Genomic DNA, 7,888 nt, shown 5'->3' with positions numbered 1-7,888 from the left:
TCAGTTGGGAGCCTCGCTGCCAAAAACAAGGATGTGAAGCATCTCTGTGATAGCAGCGTCCTTTGGGCACATACTCAGGAGTTTCACTCCATCCTCATGGTCCATGGTCCTAGAAGAGGCTTCTATAAGGCCATCATTTTTCTGCCATTAATTCTGCTCTGGTGGGTGATTGTCTTGTTTCTTAGAGAACTGTATCAGGAAATCCTATGTACAAATGGATCAGGCTAGTGAACAATTATCTGTGGTATTAATATTTGATTTTGGGAGCAGAGGGTGTATCTTAGTGGTAGAATCTGTGCTTTTCATGCTCAGGACCAAAGGAAACTTTTCTTATTTTTTTGTAAGTGATTAGTAGTGGAATTAATACTGTTATAATTCAGGACCTTATATACAGATACCTACTTGTTTTCATAATATTCCAGGGGTTACTGCAGCTGTGATCTCCATTTAGAAAGATAATAAATAAGTAACAGAGTAATTGGCTTTCTCTAGATCAGAGCTAGCAGGCAGTATGGCTGAAATTCAAGCCCACCCTCTCTGACACACATGCATCACCTCATCCCACATTGCTGCTCTGAAGCTGGAGGATACTTTAGGTTCATATAATGGGCAGTAGAAAACTTTGGGCATAGTTTCAGGACTCTTTATATAAAATATCACTCTAAACATTGAAATACTGCTCATTGGCTAATTAATGTTTGCACTCCATCAATGCATACCCACACATACCCACACATACACCCACACACACCAACACCCACACACCCACACACACACCCACACACACCCACACACACCCATACCCACACACACCCAAACATGCCCACCCACACCAACCCATACCCACATTTATACCTCCCCCACATACTCATCCCCCCACACCCACATATCCACACACACCCACACTTGCATGTCATTATATAAATAATAAGTTTGGGCAAGAATATTGGGGTGAAATTCTATTACTATAGAATATACAGAGGCCAGCATGCCCAATGATAAACATGTAACATTTTTACTCATTTCTGATCTCACTGAGCACTCATCCCATCAGCATTATGAGTTAGAAGCAGCTTTCCCACACTGTTGTTGGATATACAGTGCCTCACTGTAGAAAGATCTGGGACACTGCACTGTGAATGTCACCTCTACCACCTTGGCCTTTGCCTTCGTAGTTCCCCTAAAATGTCTTTGTGCTGGCTAATTTTACATCAGTTTGCCATAGGCTGGAGTCATCTGAGAGGAGGGAACGCCAACTGAGAAAATGCCTTCGTAAGACTGGGCTGTAGGCAAGTCTGTAGAGCAATTTTCTTAGTGATTGATGGGGAGGGCCCAGCCCATTGTGGGTAGTGCTGCCCTGGGTGGTGGTCCTAGATTCCATAAGAAAGCAGACTGAGCAAGCCCGTAAGCAGCACCCCTCCATGGCCTCTGCATCAACTCTTGCTTCTAGGTTCCTGCCCTGACTTTTGAGTTTGAGTTCTTGTCTTGACTCCCTTCAATGATGAACAGTGATGGGGAAGAATAAGCCAAATCAATTATTTCACACCCAAGTTGCTTTTGGTCATGGTGTTTCATCATAGTAACTCAAACGAAGATAGTCTTGCATCTTGAAATTTCCCTCATAGATAAAATAGATGCTAAAATTTTGTCTCTTTCACAAGTATGTTAGGAGGCAAAAAAATAATTTATAAATTAAAGTCCTGTGAAATGGACTATTTTAATGAAATGCTGGGAGAGCTCTTTAAAACCAGATTATGTTTTAAACTATTACCTCCAGGCACTCCCTAGAAATAACACTATCTCCAAGTAGCTTTTATTAACAAGAAATAGCATATCTAATAAAGGTCATGAAATTCCTCTCAAGTACATGAGAAATTTCTCTCTCTCTCTCTCTCTCTCTCTCTCTCTCTCTCTCTCTCTCTCTCTCTCTCTCTCTCTCTCTCTTTCTCTCTCTCTAACTGGGGCTGACTTTATAGCTGCCACTTGTGTGGTCACACAGTGTCCCATTGTCAAAATGCCTTTTACTTTCTCTGCTGTCATTTGTTTGATGATTAATAACTTATGAACAAGCCCCCCCCCCATTTTCAGTTTGCTCTGGAACCCACAGAGAGCACAAGGTCTCTATTTCTTAGCTCCCCTCCTCCCACAGTCTAGTGGGATCTAGCTCACCATGCAGGGTTAGTCTACATGGAGAGCAACTTGTCCAGGAGTCAGAGAAGAGGAAAATAAACGCATTTCTGGTAAAGATGGTTTTTACTGTTGCCAGCTGAGTGATGGATCTGAGCAAAGTGAGTTAATGAATAACCGAGCAACCGGGGGACTCATCTAGGGACAGAACAACAGAAAACAAAGCTCTTGTCAGAAATTCCTTCCCCAGTCAAGGAAGAGGTGTTACCTAAGGAGTACCCACTTCTGGGATTTGGCTGCTAAGAAGCATCTCTACATTCAGGGTCTGTGCTGGGTGATGGAAAGTGAGGGTCTTAAGACAGCACCCCCCCCCCCCCCCGCCATACTGCTTGTTGGAGGCAGGAGCTGTGCATCCCCCTCCAGCAGACTCCCATCTCAAACTCACACTGCTCTATTTCATTGCTAGCCACTTTCAAAAGCACATTTATTAGGACATAATTCACATACCACAAAATTACCTCTTTAAAACTATGCCACTGGGCGTCTTTTTAGTGTGTCTGTGGAGTTGTACCATATCACGCAGCCATCACTACAGTCCACTGTAGAGCACTCTCAGTGTCCTGAAAGAAGTGTCATGTGCATATGCAGTCCTTCTCCAATCCTTCCCCACTCTATCCCGGTCCCCACCACTGGCAATCACGAATCCACGCTCTGTCCTTTAGTGTCTAGGTATCACACTCTCGGCTTCTCCTTGTCATAGCCTGCATCAGTGGGCAAATAACATTCCGTTCTGTGGACATACTATGCCGCTAATTGAGTGTGTCTCGCCAAAGTTATGTGCTGGAAACTTTAGTCCTGATCCAACAGTGCTGGGAGATGAAGCCTTATGAGAGGCAATTCGGCCACGTGGACCCTGCCTTCGTGAACAGATTTATGTCACTATCATGAAGTGGGCTCAGTAAGAAATATGTGTCTTGTGAAAGGATCTGCCCATCCCCATTCCATTCTTTTGCTCTCTTGGCTCTGTTGCAGCTAGAAAACATCACTGATGCTGATATCTGGTCCTGAGCTTCCCATTTTCAGAACCATTTCTTTTCATTTTCAATCCTACAGCCTCACATATCCTGAAGAGTAGCACACAGTGGGCTAAGACATAACATATTTTATTGATCTACTCATTTATTTCAATGAATATTGAAATATTTTCATACGAAAGGCTCCATGCGACCACGTATGTTGTGGCTTGGATGTGAAGTCTCCCACAAAATGTTCATGTGTTGAAGTCCTGTATCCCAGTGTGATAGTGTTCAGAGGTGTGGCCTTGGGGAAAGTGACTGCTGTGTGAGGGTTTTGATTTCATCAATGTCTCGCCTTTGATAAATTCATAGAAAGCGGAAGGCAGGGCCTGGCTGAAGGTTACTGAAGACATATCCTGGAGCTACAACACACCATAGACTCTTCCGCCATGCTTCCCAGCTGCCTGGAGGTGAGAACTTTGAAATCAAATGTTCCCACTACCAAGATCTCCTTCCTCTGCTGAGAACCAAAGCAATAGGTCAGGCCACCTTGGCTGAAATCTTTGAAGCCATGAGCCAAAGTAACACTTTTTTCTTCTTTTAAACGATTTCTCTCAGATATTTGTCACAGTGATGAAATCTGGTTAGCATAGTATATTAGTTACTTTTCTGCTTCTGTGATAAAAATACCATAACCCAAAGCAGCTTCAGGAAGAAAGCAATCAGTTTGGCTTACTTCTAGATGTATTGAGTCCACGATAGCAGATGTCCTAGTTTGGTTTTCTATTACTGTAATAAAACACTGACCAAAAGCAACTTGCAAAGAAAGAATGTATTTCATCCTGAAAGGAAGTCAGGACAGGGACGCAAGGAAAAGACTATGGAGGAACACTGCTTACTGACCTGCTCCTCAAGGCTTGCTCAGCCTGCTTTCTTACACCATCCCAGGACCACTTGCCTGGGGTGGGGGGGGGGTGGCGCTGCCCACAGAGGGCTGGACCCCGTCAATCATTGGTTAAGAAAACACCCACAGTCATGCCTAAAGGCCAATCTGATGGAGACATTTTCTCAGTTGAGAGTTTCTCTTTCCAGATGACTCTAGCTTGTGTTAAGTTGACAAAAATCTAACCAGTGCAGCAGGCAGACATGGTAGCAGGAACAGGAAGCTGAGAGAGAGAGAGAGAGAGAGAGAGAGAGAGAGAGAGAGAGAGAGAGAGAGAGAGAGAGAGAGAGAGGAGAGAGAAAGAGAGAGTATTCATAGGAGGACTGGGGCTATATACCTTCAAAGACTGCCCCAGTAACATACATCCTCCAGCAAGCCTCTTAATAGTTCCATAACCTCCCTGAAGAAAGCCACCAACTGGGGACCCAGTGTTCAAATACATGAGCTTCTGGGGGACATTTCTCATGGAAACCACCACATATAGTATTCTTTTTCTCCCAGGCATATTCTAGGAGTGGAACTGCCAGGCTAGGTTGTAGGCTAAATACTTGTCTATATATCTGTGCAAAGAACCCTTCAGCGTCATTAGAAGGAAACTAGATAGGGAGTATGATGCTTCCTATGGCTGCACATTATATCTTTTATATTTAGTTTCAAAACTTGAAATCAGGCTTACTGGGATAGCCATAGCATAAAATATTTTATAATTAAGTAAATAAAACTGAGAGTAAGTATCATCCTCTGCATTAGAGCCCTGCTAGAGAAGATAATCCAGGATTCCTTCTACTGCTGCCAAAAAACGCATTTGGCATCTGCTCAGAATCATACTCTCTCCTGAGGCACTTTGGAAGGTTTGGCCTGGGTAATGTTTGTAAGAAAACATGCTTGAAGTTACTGGGTCATTTTGTGTGCCTAGAAGCCAGGCTAGAGGGAGCAGCTGTGTGAGATGGGAGCAGCCGAAGCTGAGAGGGCATCAGAAGAGTATGTGCAGCGCTAAGTGATGTTTTTAGACTTTAGCATCCACATATATGCTCAGTAGTGAGGAGCAGGCTGAGAACCTGATTTCCGTCAAGGTCCTGCCTTCTATTACCATCAGTCCCAGGGCTGCAGATCCTCCAGGACCTCACTGTAGCTCTTACTACTTTTTGAACCCTGAGCAGTTCAAGGACCCAAATTTGTCTCCTCTTAGCTTTTCTAGGTGAAATAATGCTTGTAAAAGCCAACGATCCCACACCCGGTGAACTGGGAAGAACAAGGAGAAGACACGCAGGCTCTGCGTCCCATTCTTCTCTTGCATAATCAGCAGATCTGGTCTTTCAATTCAATTAAGTTCCACAAGCTTAATTAACTGGCGCCTCTTTGAAAGTTGGGCCGCTTCATGGTAGAGTGGAAAGGCAGCTTCATACCAGAAATCAAGAATAATAGAAAGTAAAAAGTAAAGCCTACTGTATAGACTGTGTGCTTGACATGCACAAAGCCCTGGGTTCAATCCCCAGCACTGAACCGCTCTCAAAACACATTAAAAGAGGAGCCAATTAGGAAGTTATGGGGAAATCGTCATAATGCTTCCTGGCCAACCTTCCTCTCAGTCTCCTGCATACCACACAATGGCCTTCAAGACTGCCTTTGTTCTGGTGTTTCTCTCAGCTGTCTGGCCCAGGGAGACTCCCCCACCCCTTTTCTTCCTCTGGGTAGGTTTTAATTGGGTAGACATTGCTTCTCAGACTTGAAAGTAGACAGGAGTCACCTGAGGTCTTGTTAAAACACAGATTCTGACTCAGCACGTTGGGAGCAGCCAGAGAACCTGCCTGCTTTTGTAACAAGTGTGTAGATGACACCAATGAGTGCCATATGCTCTGGAGATGGGTGGATTATTTGATTATCTCAGTCTCTGCTTCTTAGTTCTCTCCCTAGTAGACAGAGGCCTCACCGGGTGCCTGCCCTGGAGCAAGCATGCCCAGGCTGAAGAAACTCCCTTTCCAAGGAAGGAGATAGACTGACTCCTCTTGTGCTTCCTCAAGGGAGGAGCCCACCAGGGCTCTGTGACACTGTCCCAATTCTCTAGTTTCTTCAGGGACACTGAGGAACAGTCTTCTTATATTACATAATAAAACACAAAAATCACGCGGGCATGGTCTAAACAGAGGAACTCTTAATAAGCCGGGCGCGCAGACATTACACATCCTATTCTGCCTAGCATTTTGTCATCTATCTTCTGGGAAAGAGGCTGAGAGAGCACGGTGTAAGTCACTCAGAACAACAGACAATTGTCACAGCCTGTTAGTTCCATCTGCTTCTGACGGGGAGGGGAAAATGGTTCCACAGTGAAGTCAGAGGGGCTGAGACACAGACAGGGATTTTCCTGAGGGTCCCACAGCGAGAGCTGATGTATAATTAGAGGAATGAAAGGAAGAGGAGAAGCAGTGCCAGGCAGCCTCTGGGTGATCGAGGCTTCTGTCTGCCAATCACGGTTTCTGACATTTGAGCCTTCTTCTCTTCAGTGTTAAAAGAAAAAAGAAAAGAAAAGACATTGTCGCTGGGAGTTGCAGTGTAGATCAGTAGGAACGGAATGGAGTGGAAGCGGGGCATTTGCTCCAGTCACAGTGACATGTTGTGTCAGCACGTGGACTAGGGCCTCTAACTGGGGTACCCACCAATGATCAAGTGCTTTTGAAAACAGAAAGGTCACGGCTTAAATATCCCTCAGTTTCTTCTGCTTAGATTTCTTTTTCCTTTTTTTTTAAATTGAAACTTTATTTTAAAAATAAAACAGTATGCACCCAAATTAATCAGACCGAAAGTCTATACATCTAAATGTATAGGCTTCCACACAGTTAGAACAGCCATTATGAAGCTGTAGAGAGTTACATTGGATTTCACATTAATTTTATGACTAAAATGATTGGTTTTACTAAGTAAAATGTATATAATATCAGGATCACTTAAAAATCACACTTACCGGACCATTTCCAAAAACACTGTTGTTGGGACCTGGGATTCCCACCCTCTAACTTGGGGCTTATGTCATCTTGGGTAAGCAGTTCAACCTTTTAGGTTTTCCTTATTGGTGAGCTGACAGGACAGTCTCTTGCTTTTTTCCAGTGTGGATCCTGTGGAATAAATATTGGATAAAATTACTATATGCCAATCAAGTAGCTGTGGTTAATTCTGAGTTGGGATTGATTTCTTTGTTTCAGGACTCCTCAAAGTATGCTAGGATTGGCTGTTTCCTGTCACAGCACATTTTGTCACAAAGGTCATCTCCTTTCCTTCATAGCCTGTCCTTCCACCCTCTGAGCAAAAGCTCTTCTCTCTCTCCCATTACCTGTCCTGTGCCCTCGGAGTCAGAAACCACCCCCTCTTTCTCATTCCTTGTCCCCCGTGTCTGAGAGTCAGAGACCCGCCCCTCCCTCCCATCCTCTTTCCCCCTTATCCTGAGTCAGAGACCATCCTCTCTCATCCCGTTTCCTACCCTCCAAGTTTTAGCAGCACGTCTTGTGACTTGAGAATTTGAATACAGCTGGGAAATGATCATTATATAATACCCGAATTCTAAATAATTTTACAGAGTGATTATTTTTATACAGTAGTAGCTCCCATTTCTCACGTCCCCAACTTAGAGATTTTCCAGAGCCTTCCTGCAAGCCTTGAGAGGTCCCCTTCCGCTCCTCAGCCTTTTTGTTGACATATGAATTTGATGTCAATTATAAAAGCTTGAGTGAATTCAATACTTTCATACATTGCAAGGAAAAGTTGTGTGCATCTGAAACTAATTACTTAGGCTCTCGAGACCGCTCTTTAA

Source organism: Peromyscus maniculatus, chromosome 4 (assembly GCF_049852395.1).
Source record: "Peromyscus maniculatus bairdii isolate BWxNUB_F1_BW_parent chromosome 4, HU_Pman_BW_mat_3.1, whole genome shotgun sequence".
In the NCBI taxonomy this organism is placed as follows: domain Eukaryota; kingdom Metazoa; phylum Chordata; class Mammalia; order Rodentia; family Cricetidae; genus Peromyscus; species Peromyscus maniculatus.
The sequence above is the reverse complement of the archived record's forward strand: the minus strand, read 5'-3'. Positions refer to the sequence as shown.